Source organism: Nerophis ophidion, linkage group LG02 (assembly GCF_033978795.1).
Source record: "Nerophis ophidion isolate RoL-2023_Sa linkage group LG02, RoL_Noph_v1.0, whole genome shotgun sequence".
In the NCBI taxonomy this organism is placed as follows: Eukaryota; Metazoa; Chordata; class Actinopteri; order Syngnathiformes; family Syngnathidae; genus Nerophis; species Nerophis ophidion.
In genome coordinates this window covers 61,183,310-61,200,430 of record NC_084612.1, presented here as the reverse complement: position 1 = coordinate 61,200,430, position 17,121 = coordinate 61,183,310, and the positions used below count along the sequence as shown (strand labels likewise).

The following is a 17,121-nucleotide window of genomic DNA, read 5'->3' as shown; positions in this document are numbered from 1 at the left end:
AGTGCCGTTGTCTGAACGTATACACTTTACATCTCCAAAGGGTGCTACATCTGCTAAGAACTTTTCTGTTGCAGTAACTGTATCACTTTTTGACTTAAGGAAATACACTAATACAGCACCTGAATAGTCATCTGTGAAACATTGTGCGTATTTGTGTCCTTCTATGCTCTCAGTTTTCATTGGTCCTGCTAGGTCTGTATGGATTAACTCCAGGGGTTTATTTGCTTTAGCATCTAGCTCCCTATTTCTCGTTTGGGTAAACTTGCCTTTTGTACATATGTCACACATCTGATCCGGCTTAACATTTCCCTTAATTACCATACCTTTGACCACAGTTTGGAGTTTGATTACATCGTCATAGTTGCAGTGTCCTAGAATCTCGTGCCATGTTTGTACGTCATGACAAACTTTACACTGATCTTCATTCGCATCAACAGTTGGTAGATAATACAGCTTCTCATGTTCGTGTATTTTAAATCTGTTACCATCTTTAGTGATCATGTGGCTCTGTCCTTTCTTGAAAGTTATGGTTGCTCCTCCGTCGGCTGCTCTCGCCACTGAAAAGATGTTGTGGGGATAGGAGGGCATGTACAGAGCGTTTTGTAGTTGTGCCCTGTGCTGTCGCCCATTGCTATCCATTAGATGTATCGTAGCTGTTCCTCTTCCTTGGGCCATTCCACTGCATCTTGTCCCATCAGCTAGTTCCACTGAATGAGTCTCTAGCTGAAAAGTGTTGTCAAAGCTTGTAAAGTTATTCACATCATTTACAATGTGGGATGTCGCTCCTGCATCCACCATAATGCCTTTCATCTTTATTTTGGGTGCTGACTCACTTTCTTCTTGTGCTGCTTTGAAGAGGTAATCACTGGAATGTTCATCAGTAACCTTTTTGACATTGTCTCGTTTATCTTTCTTTTTGCATATGGTTTCTTGGTGTGTGTTGCTCTTACAAAAGTTGCACCACACTTTTCGGATACAATTTCTTGCTCTGTGTCCTTTTAATCCACATTTGAAACATGTCAGATCTTCATCTCCACTTCTACTTTGAGTGCTGCTGGTGTACGTCTTCTGGATATTTCTATCCTGTTTTGTGAACATTTTCATCACATTGTCTGTTGGCTCAGCAGTACTAATTTTCTCTGACTCTTCGTAAATACGTAATCTCCTTTTGAAATCTGTAAATGTCACATTGTCTTCGTTTTGTGTTACATGTACAGCTAATGGCTTGTAAGCGTCAGGAAGTCCTCCAAGAATCATGGCTATGATCAGACTATCACTGAGAGTCTCACCGGCATCACGAAGTGCTGTAATCAGGTTTTCTTCTCTGATAATGTAGTGCGTAGTCGACTCTCTATCTGCTTTCCGTAGTTTTGTCAAGGACGTGTACAGGTTGATTATTCGTGGCTTGCTTTTTCCTGAGTAGTGCTCCCTCAGCATTTTCAGTGCTTTCCTTCCATCGTATGTAGCATCATGTCTAATTAAAGACAGGCTTTTATCATCGATCAACCTTATGAGCTCTGCATAGCAGTCTGGATTCTTTATTCTGTCCGCTGCTGCTTGCTCTTCTCCAACTGGTTCATTTAGAACAGTGTCTTTCAACTTTAAAATATGTAAGTGTCCCAAAAACCTTGCTTCCCAAAGGTCATACTTGCTTTCGGATCCATCGAAGTACAGTTGCGGGGATACTGCTCCAGTATTACGAGTCGCCATTTTTGTTTAAGCTCCGCACTTTAGCACTGTGCTATGCTAATTAGCTCAAACTTTGCCGCGGTTACTTCTTCTTCGAGAGTACACGCTACTTCATTGGCTAAAGTCCCTTTAATGCTCCGTGTAATACTTCACGTTTGCATTACCTTTATCCTTGGTCAAGTAGTTCTCCTCTGTTAGCTCAAGTCCACACCTGCAAACTTCCTTGGCTTCTGTGTCCGTGCGTCGACTCAACGCTACCTTGCCTTGTTTGCTTGAGTTGGTTGGAATCACTGCGGTTCCTGGAATTACTGCGGTTCCTGGGGTTGCTGCAGTTCCTGGCGTTATTTGGGTTGCTGGGGCCATAACCTGTTAAGGTGTTTGAGCTTAACAGAGTTCTTTATGCGTGCACATGAACGACACTTTCAACGAGTCTTGAACATCAACGTCCTCTCACCGAGGAGACTTTTATTCTCTTCTTCTGTTGAACACACAACTGCTTCTGTGTTAAACACTACACAGTTCCAGAGCGCCCTCAAGGGGATAACATGCGCTACAACATCCTACCTCTATAACACAGTCACTGAGTAAGAGCGTGGGTATATACAATCTTAACAAAAAGGTTAGGGATGCAGCAGCTGACGACCTCGACATAGCATTAGAAAAATCAACCTTGGTAGAATTAGAAAAGTCCTTAGGCGAAGCCCTATATGGTCTTATTTGCTACAACACATCTACCCACCGATGAGCAAACACTGACAACAGTTTAATTACACATATACACATACACCAATGGTTACCCTAAAGTCAGATGGTACGGAAAACAGCTTGAATACAACCACAGACAGTCTATGTGTGTCACTTTCAAAATATCATATTGAGAAAGTTAAAGCTAAGGTTGGATTTGGAAACAGCATCCTAAAAAACTGTACAATACCAGCCGGGGAACATATTCTGCCACTATCCGAGCAACTGAACTCGCCTTATGAATCAAAACAGCCAAAAGTGCCTCATGTCAGGTTGCAATTACGTTGAGTATTCTTGCCGAAATCAATCCTGGCCTAAACACTGCCTGCGAGGCTCTAACTGGGTGTTTGAAATCAATTAGAACCTACAATCTCTATCTGCTGCTAGGCATTGATCCTCCGTATTATCTGACGTCAGAGGAAAAGTTCAAACAAGAAACTGACCCTCGTCTCGCTCTGTTTGACCGAGAACCTGCAACGAAGAGATTAAAATCAAGGCAAATTTCCTTCATCCTGGAAAAGCCCTGACTGACAGCCATCACCGCAACAGGTTGGCCCTCTGCTAAAGCCGCAGGGAAAATGCCTCACACAACTAAACAAATATCTTCTGCCCGGCTCCAAAGAAGTGTGGCGTTTTGGTCCTGCCTAAATTGCCCAAGATCTGAGAAACGGAACGTTGCAAGGTATCCGTGAACAAATGAGGCTATGAGGATGTTCTACAGCATGTTAGTGTGGAGGAGTGCAGATGATGTGTCATTTGTTAGTCTGCTCTCTCCTGCCTGTGCAATTCAACCAACAAGATCTGGATGCCGTCAGTGACTCGGCTCGGGTGTGGGGTGAACTGGAAAGGTGTCGTGCCGTGGAACTCGAAGAGAACAAGAAAGAGGAAAGCTGGGAATCTCAGGCACCTTTTTTTGGCCAAATTGGAGCAATGTCCACATTGCCTTTATGGAAAATGTCAACGATAATGCTTTGTATATCATGAGCATAAAACATGGAAGTCACATAAGTTTTATAGAAATTGCCTGCTATGACAACGGAATGGATAGCTTTCCCTGACCGGGAATCGAACCCGGGCCGCGGCGGTGAAAGCGCCGAATCCTAGCCACTAGACCACCAGGGAACTGATCATTAGTTTAGACACTTGTCTCCTGCATGGTTTCTTGACAAATGTTTGAAGCACCCATTGCATTCATGTACCATGTCAGAAATGTGAATTGTATTTTTTGAACCGGGGTAACTTCTGTGTCTCAGTGAAGTGATAACCACTACACTATGGAAACTGCTGCATGAATTTGGACTTGGATGTGTAAAAATTGTACAATAGTAACAATAACGAACAGACTTTCTTTCCTCATGTCTTCTTAGTGTAGTCCGTGTTGAGGATAAGGTTGTTGTTTCTACACAATGTCACCAGACAGGCTAACTCCCTCCTGTAAGTCGCTCTGTGCCGGCCACTGTTACATCCTATCACTGCGGTGTCATCAGAATACAGAAACAGATAAAAGTGGACTGAATGTCTTAAGTAGGGTCGGTGATGTTCAAACGACATTTTGATAAACACACAACCACGTCCACCTTTTAGCTTTTCCAGAGGCTGCTGGCGGGCCTTAAAACTGTGCTGGTTGTGTTTTTTTCTCATTGCATACCTGCCATGGAAAACTCCAAAGCTAACAATTGGGCCCTATTTTTGAAAGCTTTCCAAATGAGGCCAAGAGTCTTATTGCCTCAGTCAGGGAAGAATCAAATGCGTTACTAGCAAAAGATGGCAGTGGTGGGATTTGAACCCACGCCTCCGGAGAGACTGGAGCCTTAATCCAGCGCCTTAGACCGCTCGGCCACACTACCCTGATTCCCAGCTTTCCGAGGATCAAATTGTCGGCATTATGAGATAGCAGAAATATGACATGGCAACACTTTGGTTGCGGTGTGGCAGGCAAAAGCCAAGGATGTTTGCTTGTCCCCTGGAAAACACCATGTTACGCAGTCCTTGTTAGTATAGTGGACAGTATCTCCGCCTGTCACGCGGAAGATCAGGGTTCGATTCCCTGACGGGGAGATGGTTCAGGAACCTCTAATTTTCTTCAATTACCATCTTGTTGAAATTTGAGAAGTGACCAAAGTATCATTCTCAGAATGTTGTGATGTGTGGGCTCGGCGTTGCTGCACAGCCCTATAGAAATCAAACACAGTATTTTACTAATGTTTGTTCCACCCTTCTAAATTAGGACGCAAAAGCAAGTCTTCAAAAAGGGAAAATCGTTTGTCAGAGTCAATGCATCAAGTAAAAGGTTAGGGATGCAGCAGCTGACGACCTCGACATAGCATTAGAAAAATCAACCTTGGTAGAATTAGAAAAGTCCTTAGGCGAAGCCCTATATGGTCTTATTTACTACAACACATCTAACCACCGATGAGCAAACACTGACAACAGTTTAATTACACATATACACATACACCAATGGTTAGCCTGAAGTCAGATGGTACGGAAAACAGCTTGAATACAACCACAGACAGTATATGTTGGTCACCTTCAAATATCATATTGAGAAAGTTAAAGCTAAGGTTGGATTTGGAAACAGCATCCTAAGAAACTCTACAATACCAGCCGGGGAACATATTCTGCCACTATCCGTGCAACTGAACTCGCCTTATGAATCAAAACAGCCAAAAGTGCCTCATGTCAGGTTGCAATTACGTTGAGTCATCTTGCCGAAATCAATCCTGGCCTAAACCCTGCCTGCGAGGCTCTAACTGGGTGTTTGAAATCAATTAGAACCTACAATCTCTATCTGCTGTTAGGCATTGATCCTCCGTATTATCTGACGTCAGAGGAAAAGTTCAAACAAGAAACTGACCCTCGTCTCGCTCTGTTTGACCGAAAACCTGCAACGAAGAGATTAAAATCAAGGCAAATTTCTTCCATCCTGGAAAAGCCCTGACTGACAGCCATCACCGCAACAGGTTGGCCCTCTGCTAAAGCCGCAGGGAAAATGCCTCACACAACTAAACAAATACCTTCTGTCCGGCTCCAAAGAAGTGTGGCGTTTCGGTCCTGCCTAAATCGCCCAAGATCTGAGAAACGGAACGTTGCAAGGTATCCATGAACAAATGAGGCCATGAGGATGTTCTACAGCATGTTAGTGTGGAGGAGTGCAGATGATGTGTCATTTGTTAGTCTGCTCTCTCCTGCCTGTGCAATTCAACCAACAAGATCTGGATGCCGTCAGTGACTCGGCTCGGGTGTGGGGTGAATTGGAAAGGTGTCGTGCCGTGGAACTCGAAGAGAACAAGAAAGAGGAAAGCTGGGAATCTCAGGCAACCTTTGTTGGCCAAATTGGAGCAATGTCCACGTTGCCTTTATGGAAAATGTCAACGATAATGCTTTGTATATCATGAGCATAAAACATGGAAGTCACATAAGTTTTATAGAAATTGCCTGCTATGAGAACGGAATGGATAGCTTTCCCTGACCGGGAATCTAACCCCGGCCCCGGCGGTGAAGGCGCCGAATCCTAGTCACTAGACCACCAGAGAACTGATCATTTGTTTAGACACTTGTCTCCTGCATGGTTTCTTGACAAATGTGTGAAGCACCCATTGCATTCATGTACCATGTCAGAAATGTGAATTGCATTTTTTGAACCGGGGTAACTTCTGTGTCTCAGTGAAGTGATAACCACTACACTATGGAAACTGCTGCATGAATTTGGACTTGGATGTGTAAAAATTGTACAATAGTAACAGACTTTCTTTCCTCATGTCTTCTTAGTGTAGTCCGTGTTGAGGATAAGGTTGTTGTTTCTACACAATGTCACCAGACAGGCTAACTCCCTCCTGTAAGTCGCTCTGTGCCGGCCAGTGATACATCCTATCACTGCGGTGTCATGAGAATACAGAAACAGATAAAAGTGGACTGAATGTCTTAAGTAGGGGCGGTGATCTTCAAACGACATGTTGATAAACACACAACCACATCCACCTTTTAGCTTTTCCAGAGGCTGCTAGCGGGCCTTAAAACTGTGCTGGTTGTGTTTTTTTCTCATTGCATACCTGGCATGGAAAACTCCAAAGTTAACGTTTGGGCCCTATTTTTGAAAGCTTTCCAAATGAGGCCAAGAGTCTTATATCCTCAGTCAGTGAAGATACAAATGCGTTACCAGCAAAAGATGGCAGTGGTGGGATTTGAACCCACGCCTCCCGAGAGACTGGAGTCTTAATCCAGCGCCTTAGACCGCTCGGCCACAATACCCTCATTCCCAGCTTTCCGAGGATCAAATTTTCGGCATTATGAGATAGCAGAAATATTACATGGCAACACTTTGGTTGCGGTGTGGCAGGCAAAAGCCAAGGATTTCTGCTTGTCCCCTGGAAAACACCATGTTATGCAGTCCTCGTTAGTATAGTTGACAGTATCTCCGCCTGTCACGCGGAAGACCAGGGTTCGATTCCCTGACGGGGAGATGGTTCAGATAGCTCTAATTTTCTTCAATTACCATCTTGTTGAAATTTGAGAAGTGACCAAAGTATCATTCTCCGAATGTTGTGATGTGTGGACTCGGCGTTGCTGCACAACCCTATAGAAATCAAACACAGTATTTTACTAATGTTTGTTCCACCCTTCTAAATTAGGACGCAAAAGCAAGTTTTCAAAAAGGGAAAATCGTTTGTCAGAGTCAATGCGTCAAATAAAAGGTTAGGGATGCAGCAGCTGACGACCTCGACATAGCATTAGAAAAATCAACCTTGGTAGAATTAGAAAAGTCCTTAGGCGAAGCCCTATATGGTCTTATTTACTACAACACATCTAACCACCGATGATCAAACACTGACAACAGTTTAATTACACATACACACATACACCAACGGTTAGCCTAAAGTCAGATGGTACGGAAAACAGCTTGAATACAACCACAGACAGTCTATGTTGGTCACCTTCAAATATCATATTGAGAAAGTTAAAGCTAAGGTTGGATTTGGAAACAGCATCCTAAAAAACTGTACAATACCAGCCGGGGAACATATTCTGCCAGTATCCGAGCAACTGAACTCGCCTTATGAATCAAAACAGCCAAAAGTGCCTCATGTCATGTTGCAATCACGTTGAGTCATCTTGCTGAAATCAAGCCTGGCCTGAACACTGGCTGCGAGGCTCTAACTGGGTGTTTGAAATCAATTGGAACCTACAATCTCTATCTGCTGTTAGGCATTGATCCTCCGTATTAACTGACGTCAGAGGAAAAGTTCAAACAAGAAACTGACCCTCGTCTCGCTCTGTTTGACCGAGAACCTGCAACGAAGAGATTAAAATCAAGGCAAATTTCCTCCATCCTGGACAAGCCCCGACTGACAGCCATCACCGCAACAGGTTGGCCCTCTGCTAAAGCCGCAGGGAAAATGCCTCACACAACTAAACAAATCTCTTCTGCCCGGCTCCAAAGAAGTGTGGCGTTTCGGTCCTGCCTAAATCGCCCAAGATCTGAGAAACGGAACGTTGCAAGGTATCCGTGAACAAATGAGGCTATGAGGATGTTCTACAGCATGTTAGTGTGGAGGAGTGCAGATGATGTGTCATTTGTTAGTCTGCTCTCTCCTGCCTGTGCAATTCAACCAACAAGATCTGGATGCCGTCAGTGACTCGGCTCGGGTGTGGGGTGAACTGGAAAGGTGTCGTGCCGTGGAACTCGAAGAGAACAAGAAAGAGGAAAGCTGGGAATCTCAGGCACCTTCTTTTGGACAAATTGGAGCAATGTCCACATTGCCTTTATGGAAAATGTCAACGATAATGCTTTGTATATCATGAGCATTAAACATGGAAGTCACATAAGTTTTATAGAAATTGCCTGCTATGAGAACAGAATGGATTGCTTTCCCTGACCGGGAATCGAACCCGGGCCGCGGCGGTGAAAGCGCCGAATCATAGCCACTAGACCACCAGGGAACTGATCATTTATTCAGACACTTGTCTCCTGCATGGTTTCTTGACAAATGTGTGAAGCACCCATTGCATTCATGTACCATGTCAGAAATGTGAATTGTATTTTTTGAACCGGGGTAACTTCTGTGTCTCAGTGAAGTGATAACCACTACACTATGGAAACTGCTGCATGAATTTGGACTTGGATGTGTAAAAATTGTACAATAGTAACAATAACGAACAGACTTTCTTTCCTCATGTCTTCTTAGTATAGTCCGTGTTGAGGATAAGGTTGTTGTTTCTACACAATGTCACCAGACAGGCTAACTCCCTCCTGTAAGTCTCTCTGTGCCGGCCAGTGATACATCCTATCACTGCGGTGTCATCCGAATACAGAAACAGATAAAAGTGAACTGAATGTCTTAAGTAGGGGCGGTGATCTTCAAACGACATGTTGACAAACACACAACCACGTCCACCTTTTAGCTTTTCCAGGGGCTGCTGGCGGGCCTTAAAACTGTGCTGGTTGTGTTTTTTTCTCATTGCATACCTGGCATGGAAAACTCCAAAACTAACGTTTGGGCCCTATTTTTGAAAGCTTTCCAAATGAGGCCAAGAGTCTTATTCCCTCAGTCAGGGAAGATACAAATGCGTTACCAGCAAAAGATGGCAGTGGTGGGATTTGAACCCACGCCTCCCGAGAGACTGGAGCCTTAATCCAGCGCCTTAGACCGCTCGGCCACACTACCCTTAATCCCAGCTTTCCGAGGATCAAATTGTCGGCATTATGAGATAGCAGAAATATGACATGGCAACACTTTGGTTGCGGTGTGGCAGGCAAAAGCCAAGGATGTTTGCTTGTCCCCTGGAAAACACTGTGGTATGCAGTCCTCGTTAGTATAGTGGACAGTATCTCCGCCTGTCACGCGGAAGACCAGGGTTCGATTCCCTGACGGGGAGATGGTTCAGGTACGTCTAATTTTCTTCAATTACCATCTTGTTGAAATTTGAGAAGTGACCAAAGTATCATTCTCAGAATGTTGTGATGTGTGGACTCGGCGTTGCTGCACAGCCCTATAGAAATCAAACACAGTATTTTACTAATGTTCGTTCCACCCTTCTAAATTAGGACGCAAAAGCAAGTCTTCAAAAAGGGAAAATCGTTTGTCAGAGTCAATGCGTCAAATAAAAGGTTAGGGATGCAGCAGCTGACGACCTCGACATAGCATTAGAAAAATCCACCTTGGTAGAATTAGAAAAGTCCTTAGGTGAAGCCCTATATGGTCTTATTTACTACAACACATCTAACCACCGATGAGCAATCACTGACAACAATTTAATTACACATACAACAATGGTTAGCCTAAAGTCAGATGGTACGGAAAACAGCTTGAATACAACCACAGACAGTCTATGTTGGTCACCTTCAAATATCATATTGAGAAAGTTAAAGCTAAGGTTGGATTTGGAAACAGCATCCTAAAAACCTGTACAATACCAGCCGGGGAACATATTCTGCCACTATCCGAGCAACTGAACTCGTCTTATGATTCAAAACAGCCAAAAGTGCCTCATGTCATGTTGCAATCACGTTGAGTCATCTTGCCGAAATCAATCCTGGCCTAAACACTGCCTGCGAGGCTCTAACTGGGTGTTTGAAATCAATTAGAACCTACAATCTCTATCTGCTGTTAGGCATTGATCCTCCGTATTATCTGACGTCAGAGGAAAGTTCAAACAAGAAACTGACCCTCGTCTCGCTCTGTTTGACCGAGAACCCTCAACGAAGAGATTAAAATCAAGGCAAATTTCCTCCATCCTGGACAAGCCCTGACTGACAGCCATCACCGCAACAGGTTGGCCCTCTGCTAAAGCCACAGGGAAAATGCCTCACACAACTAAACAAATCTCTTCTGCCCGGCTCCAAAGAAGTGTGGCGTTTGGGTCCTGCCAAAATCGCCCAAGATCTGAGAAACGGAACGTTGCAAGGTATCCATGAACAAATGAGGCTATGAGGATGTTCTACAGCATGTTAGTGTGGAGGAGTGCAGATGATGTGTCATTTGTTAGTCTGCTCTCTCCTGCCTGTGCAATTCAACCAACAAGATCTGGATGCCGTCAGTGACTCGGCTCGGGTGTGGGGTGAACTGGAAAGGTGTCGTGCCGTGGAACTCGAAGAGAACAACAAAGAGGAAAGCTGGGAATCTCAGGAACCTTTTTTTGGCCAAATTGGAGCAATGTCCACATTGCTTTTATGGAAAATGTCAACGATAATGCTTTGTATATCATGAGCATAAAACATGGAAGTCACATAAGTTTTATAGAAATTGCCTGCTATGAGAACGGAATACATAGCTTTCCCTGACCGGGAATCGAACCCGGGCCGCGGCGGTGAAAGCGCCGAATCCTAGCCACTAGACCACCAGGGAACTGATCATTTGTTCAGACACTTGTCTCCTTCATGGTTTCTTGACAAATGTGTGAAACACCCGTTGCATTCATGTACCATGTCAGAAATGTGAATTGTATTTTTTGAACCGGGGTAACTTCTGTGTCTCAGTGAAGTGATAACCACTACACTATGGAAACTGCTGCATGAATTTGGACTTGGATGTGTAAAAATTGTACAATAGTAACAATAACGAACAGACTTTCTTTCCTCATGTCTTCTTAGTATAGTCCGTGTTGAGGATAAGGTCGTTGTTTCTACACAATGTCACCAGACAGGCTAACTCCCTCCTGTAAGTCGCTCTGTGCCGGCCACTGATACATCCTATCACTGCGGTGTCATCAGAATACAGAAACAGATAAAAGTGGACTGAATGTCTTAAGTAGGGGCGGTAATCTTCAAACGACATGTTGATAAACACACAACCACGTCCACCTTTTAGCTTTTCCAGAGGCTGCTGACGGGCCTTAAAACTGTGCTGGTTGTGTGTTTTTTTTCTCATTGCATACCTGGCATGGAAAACTCCAAAGCTAACGTTTAGTCCCTATTTTTGAAAGCTTTCCAAATGAGGCCAAGAGTCTTATTGCCTCAGTGTGGGAAGATACAAATGCGTTACCAGCAAAAGATGGCAGTGGTGGGATTTGAACCCACGCCTCCCGAGAGACTGGAGCCTTAATCCAGCGCCTTAGACCGCTCGGCCACACTACCCTTATTCCCAGCTTTCCGAGGATCAAATTGTCGGCATTATGAGATAGCAGAAATATGACATGCAAACACTTTGGTTGCGGTGTGGCAGGCAAAAGCCAAGGATGTCTGCTTGTCCCCTGGAAAACATCAGATTATGCAGTCCTCGTTAGTATAGTGGACAGTATCTCCGCCTGTCACGCGGAAGACCAGGGTTCGATTCCCTGACGGGGAGATGGTTCAGGTACCTCTAGTTTTCTTCAACTACCATCTTGTTGAAATTTGAGAAGTGACCAAAGTATCATTCTCCGAATGTTGTGATGTGTGGACTCGGCGTTGCTGCACAGCCCTATAGAAATCAAACACAGCATTTTACTAATGTTTGTTCCACCCTTCTAAATTAGGACGCAAAAGCAAGTCTTCAAAAAGGGAAAATCGTTTGTCAGAGTCAATGCATCAAATAAAAGGTTAGGGATGCAGCAGCTGACGACCTCGACATAGCATTAGAAAAATCAACCTTGGTAGAATTAGAAAAGTCCTTAGGCGAAGCCCTATATGGTCTTATTTACTACAACACATCTAACCACCGATGAGCAAACACTGACAACAGTTTAATTACACATATACACATACACCAATGGTTAGCCTAAAGTCAGATGGTACGGAAAACAGCTTGAATACAACCACAGACAGTCTATGTTGGTCACCTTCAAATATCATATTGAGAAAGTTAAAGCTAAGGTTGGATTTGGAAACAGCATCCTAAAAAACTGTACAATACCAGCCGGGGAACATATTCTGCCACTCTCCGAGCAACTGAACTCGCCCTATGAATCAAAACAGCCAAAAGTGCCTCATGTCATGTTGCAATCACGTTGAGTCATCTACCCGAAATCAATCCTGGCCTAAACACTGCCTGCGAGGCTCTAACTGGGTGTTTGAAATCAATTAGAACCTACAATCTCTATCTGCTGTTAGACATTGATCCTCCGTATTATCTGACGTCAGAGGAAAAGTTCAAACAAGAAACTGACCCTCGTCTCGCTCTGTTTGACCGAGAACCTGCAACGAAGAGATTAAAATCAAGGCAAATTTCCTCCATCCTGGACAAGCCCTGACTGACAGCCATCACCGCAACAGGTTGGCCCTCTGCTAAAGCCGCAGGGAAAATGCCTCACACAACTAAACAAATCTCCTCTGCCCGGCTCCAAAGAAGTGTGGCGTTTCGGTCCTGCCAAAATCGCCCAAGATCTGAGAAACGGAACGTTGCAAGGTATCCATGAACAAATGAGGCCACGAGGATGTTCTACAGCATGTTAGTGTGGAGGAGTGCAGATGATGTGTCATTTGTTAGTCTGCTCTCTCCTGCCTGTGCAATTCAACCAACAAGATCTGGATGCTGTCAGTGACTCGGCTCGGGTGTGGGGTGAACTGGAAAGGTGTCGTGCCTTGGAACTCGAAGAGAACAAGAAAGAGGAAAGCTGGGAATTTCAGGCACCTTTTTTTGGCCAAATTGGAGCAATGTCCACATTGCCTTTATGGAAAATGTCAACAATAATGCTTTGTATATCATGAGAATAAAACATGGAAGTCACATAAGTTTTATAGAAACTGCCTGCTATGAGAACGGAATGAATAGCTTTCCCTGACCGGGAATCGAAACCGGGCCGCGGCGGTGAAAGCGCCGAATCATAGCCACTAGACCACCAGGGAACTGACCATTTGTGCAGACACTTGTCTCCTGCAAGGTTTCTTGACAAATGTGTGAAGCACCCATTGCATTCATGTACCATGTCAGAAATTTGAATTGTATTTTTTGAACCGGGGTAACTTCTGTGTCTCAGTGAAGTGATAACCACTACACTATGGAAACTGCTGCATGAATTTGGACTTGGATGTGTATAAAATTGTACAATAGTAACAATAACGAACAGACTTTCTTTCCTCATGTCTTCTTAGTATAGTCCGTGTTGAGGATAAGGTCGTTGTTTCTACACAATGTCACCAGACAGGCTAACTCCCTCCTGTAAGTCGCTCTGTGCCGGCCACTGATACATCCTATCACTGCGGTGTCATCAGAAAATAGAAACAGATAAAAGTGGACTGAATGTCTTAAGTAGGGGCGGTGATCTTCAAACGACATGTTGATAAACACACAACCACGTCCACCTTTTAGCTTTTCCAGAGGCTGCTGGCGGGCCTTAAAACTGTGTTGGTTGTGTTTTTTTCTAATTGCATACCTGGCATTGAAAACTCCAAAGCTAACGTTTGGGCCCCATTTTTGAAAGCTTTCCAAATGAGGCCAAGAGTCTTATTGCCTCAGTCAGGGAAGATACAAATGCGTTACCAGCAAAAGGTGGCAGTGGTGGGATTTGAACCCACTCCTCCCGAGAGACTGGAGCCTTAATCCAGCGCCTTAGACCGCTCGGCCACACTACCCTTACTCCCAGCTTTCCGAGGATCAAATTGTCGGCATTATGAGATAGCAGACATATGACATGGCAACACTTTGGTTGCGGTGTGGCAGGCAAAAGCCAAGGATGTTTGCTTGTCCCCTGGAAAACACTATGTCACGCAGTCCTCGTTAGTATAGTGGACAGTATCTCTGCCTGTCACGCGGAAGACCAGGGTTTGATTCCCTGACGGTGAGATGGTTCAGGTACCTCTAATTTTCTTCAATTCCAATCTTGTTGAAATTTGAGAAGTGACCAAAGTATCATTCTCCGAATGTTGTGATGTGTGGACTCGGCGTTGCTGCACAGCCCTATAGAAATCAAACACAGTATTTTACTAATGTTTGTTCCACCCTTCTAAATTAGGACGCAAAAGCAAGTCTTCAAAAAGGGAAAATCATTTGTCAGAGTCAATACGTCAAATAAAAGGTTAGGGATGCAGCAGCTGACGACCTCGACATAGCATTAGAAAAATCAACCTTGGTAGAATTAGAAAAGTCCTTAGGCGAAGCCCTATATGGTCTTATTTACTACAACACATCTAACCACCGATGAGCAAACACTGACAACAGTTTAATTACACATATACACATACACCATGGTTAGCCTAAAGTCAGATGGTACGGAAAACAGCTTGAATACAACCACAGACAGTCTATGTTGGTCACCTTCAAATATCATATTGAGAAAGTTAAAGCTAAGGTTGGATTTGGAAACAGCATCCTAAAAAACTGTACAATACCAGCCGGGGAACATATTCTGCCACTATCCGAGCAACTGAACTCGCCTTATGAATCAAAACAGCCAAAAGTGCCTCATGTGATGTTGCAATCACGTTGAGTCATCTTGCCGAAATCAATCCTGGCCTAAACACTGCCTGCGAGGCTCTAACTGGGTGTTTGAAATCAATTAGAACCTACAATCTCTATCTGCTGTTAGGCATTGATCCTCCGTATTATCTGACGTCAGAGGAAAGTTCAAACAAGAAACTGACCCTCGTCTCGCTCTGTTTGACCGAGAACCCTCAACGAAGAGATTAAAATCAAGGCAAATTTCCTCCATCCTGGACAAGCCCTGACTGACAGCCATCACCGCAACAGGTTGGCCCTCTGCTAAAGCCGCAGGGAAAATGCCTCACACAACTAAACAAATCTCTTCTGCCCGGCTCCAAAGAAGTGTGGCGTTTGGGTCCTGCCAAAATCGCCCAAGATCTGAGAAACGGAACGTTGCAAGGTATCCATGAACAAATGAGGCTATGAGGATGTTCTACAGCATGTTAGTGTGGAAGAGTGCAGATGATGTGTCATTTGTTAGTCTGCTCTCTCCTGCCTGTGCAATTCAACCAACAAGATCTGGATGCCGTCAGTGACTCGGCTCGGGTGTGGGGTGAACTGGAAAGGTGTCGTGCCGTGGAACTCGAAGAGAACAACAAAGAGGAAAGCTGGGAATCTCAGGAACCTTTTTTTGGCCAAATTGGAGCAATGTCCACATTGATTTTATGGAAAATGTCAACGATAATGCTTTGTATATCATGAGCATAAAACATGGAAGTCACATAAGTTTTATAGAAATTGCCTGCTATGAGAACGGAATAGATAGCTTTCCCTGACCGGGAATCGAACCCGGGCCGCGGCGGTGAAAGCGCCGAATCCTAGCCACTAGACCACCAGGGAACTGATCATTTGTTCAGACACTTGTCTCCTGCATGGTTTCTTGACAAATGTGTGAAGCACCCGTTGCATTCATGTACCATGTCAGAAATGTGAATTGTATTTTTTGAACCGGGGTAACTTCTGTGTCTCAGTGAAGTGATAACCACTACACTATGGAAACTGCTGCATGAATTTGGACTTGGATGTGTAAAAATTGTACAATACTAACAATAACGAACAGACTTTCTTTCCTCATGTCTTCTTAGTGTAGTCCGTGTTGAGGATAAGGTTGTTGTTTCTACAAAATGTCACCAGACAGGCTAACTCCCTCCTGTAAGTCGCTCTGTGCCGGCCACTGATACATCCTATCACTGCGGTGTCATCAGAATACAGAAACAGATAAAAGTGGACTGAATGTCTTAAGTAGGGGCGGTGATCTTCAAACGACATGTTGATAAACACACAACCACGTCCACCTTTTAGCTTTTCCAGAGGCTGCTGGCGGGCCTTAAAACTGTGCTGGTTGTGGTTTTTTCTCATTGCATACCTGCCATGGAAAACTCCAAAGCTAACGTTTGGGCCCTATTTTTGAAAGCTTTCCAAATGAGGCCAAGATTCTTATTGCCTCAGTCAGGGAAGAATCAAATGCGTTACCAGAAAAAGATGGCAGTGGTGGGATTTGAACTCACGCCTCCTGAGAGACTGGAGCCTTAATCCAGCGCCTTAGACCGCTCGGCCACACTACCCTTACGCCCAGCTTTCCGAGGATCAAATTGTCGGCATTATGAGATAGCAGAAATATGACATGGCAACACTTTGGTTGTGGTGTGGCAGGCAAAAGCCAAGGATGTTTGCTTGTCCCCTGGAAAAAACCATGTTACGCAGTCCTCGTTAGTATAGTGGACAGTATCTCCGCCTGTCACGCGGAAGACCAGGGTTCGATTCCCTGACGGGGAGATGGTTCAGGTATCTGTAATTTTCTTCAATTACCATCTTGTTGAAATTTGAGAAGTGACCAAAGTATCATTCTCCGAATGTTGTGATGTGTGGACTCGGCGTTGCTGCACAGCCCTATAGAAATCAAACACAGTATTTTACTAATGTTTGTTCCACCCTTCTAAATTAGGACGCAAAAGCAAGTCTTCAAAAAGGGAAAATCGTTTGTCAGAGTCAATGCGTCAAATAAAAGGTTAGGGATGCAGCAGCTGACGACCTCGACATAGCATTAAAAATTCAACCTTGGTAGAATTAGAAAAGTCCTTAGGCGAAGCCCTATATGGTCTTATTTACTACAACACATCTAACCACCGATGAGCAAACACTGACAACAGTTTAATTACACATATACACATACACCAATGGTTAGCCTAAAGTCAGATGGTACGGAAAACAGCTTGAATACAACCACAGACAGTCTATGTTGGTCACCTTGAAATATCATATTGAGAAAGTTAAACCTAAGGTTGGATTTGGAAACAGCATCCTAAAAAACTGTACAATACCAGCCGGGGAACATATTCTTAGATAGTACTTT

General features: G+C 44.2%; 14 non-coding genes across 14 annotated transcripts; 3 read left to right on the top strand and 11 right to left on the bottom strand.

The window, feature by feature from the left end:
* Nucleotides 1-3,483: 3,483 nt before the first annotated feature.
* trnae-uuc (transfer RNA glutamic acid (anticodon UUC)) lies at nt 3,484-3,555 on the bottom strand. Its single transcript has one exon. It is a non-coding gene; the product is annotated as a tRNA-Glu (tRNA).
* Nucleotides 3,556-4,198: 643 nt separating this feature from the next.
* Nucleotides 4,199-4,280, bottom strand: trnal-aag (transfer RNA leucine (anticodon AAG)). The gene has a single exon. It is a non-coding gene; the product is annotated as a tRNA-Leu (tRNA).
* A 2,322-nt stretch (nt 4,281-6,602) lies between these two features.
* On the bottom strand, nt 6,603-6,684 carry trnal-aag (transfer RNA leucine (anticodon AAG)). The gene has a single exon. It is a non-coding gene; the product is annotated as a tRNA-Leu (tRNA).
* A 1,617-nt stretch (nt 6,685-8,301) lies between these two features.
* On the bottom strand, nt 8,302-8,373 carry trnae-uuc (transfer RNA glutamic acid (anticodon UUC)). Its single transcript has one exon. It is a non-coding gene; the product is annotated as a tRNA-Glu (tRNA).
* Nucleotides 8,374-9,016: 643 nt separating this feature from the next.
* trnal-aag (transfer RNA leucine (anticodon AAG)) lies at nt 9,017-9,098 on the bottom strand. Its single transcript has one exon. It is a non-coding gene; the product is annotated as a tRNA-Leu (tRNA).
* Nucleotides 9,099-9,237: 139 nt separating this feature from the next.
* On the top strand, nt 9,238-9,309 carry trnad-guc (transfer RNA aspartic acid (anticodon GUC)). The gene has a single exon. It is a non-coding gene; the product is annotated as a tRNA-Asp (tRNA).
* A 1,397-nt stretch (nt 9,310-10,706) lies between these two features.
* trnae-uuc (transfer RNA glutamic acid (anticodon UUC)) lies at nt 10,707-10,778 on the bottom strand. The gene has a single exon. It is a non-coding gene; the product is annotated as a tRNA-Glu (tRNA).
* A 646-nt stretch (nt 10,779-11,424) lies between these two features.
* On the bottom strand, nt 11,425-11,506 carry trnal-aag (transfer RNA leucine (anticodon AAG)). The gene has a single exon. It is a non-coding gene; the product is annotated as a tRNA-Leu (tRNA).
* Nucleotides 11,507-11,645: 139 nt separating this feature from the next.
* trnad-guc (transfer RNA aspartic acid (anticodon GUC)) lies at nt 11,646-11,717 on the top strand. The gene has a single exon. It is a non-coding gene; the product is annotated as a tRNA-Asp (tRNA).
* Nucleotides 11,718-13,123: 1,406 nt separating this feature from the next.
* Nucleotides 13,124-13,195, bottom strand: trnae-uuc (transfer RNA glutamic acid (anticodon UUC)). Its single transcript has one exon. It is a non-coding gene; the product is annotated as a tRNA-Glu (tRNA).
* A 644-nt stretch (nt 13,196-13,839) lies between these two features.
* Nucleotides 13,840-13,921, bottom strand: trnal-aag (transfer RNA leucine (anticodon AAG)). The gene has a single exon. It is a non-coding gene; the product is annotated as a tRNA-Leu (tRNA).
* Nucleotides 13,922-15,536: 1,615 nt separating this feature from the next.
* Nucleotides 15,537-15,608, bottom strand: trnae-uuc (transfer RNA glutamic acid (anticodon UUC)). Its single transcript has one exon. It is a non-coding gene; the product is annotated as a tRNA-Glu (tRNA).
* Nucleotides 15,609-16,251: 643 nt separating this feature from the next.
* trnal-aag (transfer RNA leucine (anticodon AAG)) lies at nt 16,252-16,333 on the bottom strand. The gene has a single exon. It is a non-coding gene; the product is annotated as a tRNA-Leu (tRNA).
* Nucleotides 16,334-16,472: 139 nt separating this feature from the next.
* On the top strand, nt 16,473-16,544 carry trnad-guc (transfer RNA aspartic acid (anticodon GUC)). Its single transcript has one exon. It is a non-coding gene; the product is annotated as a tRNA-Asp (tRNA).
* Nucleotides 16,545-17,121: the final 577 nt, after the last annotated feature.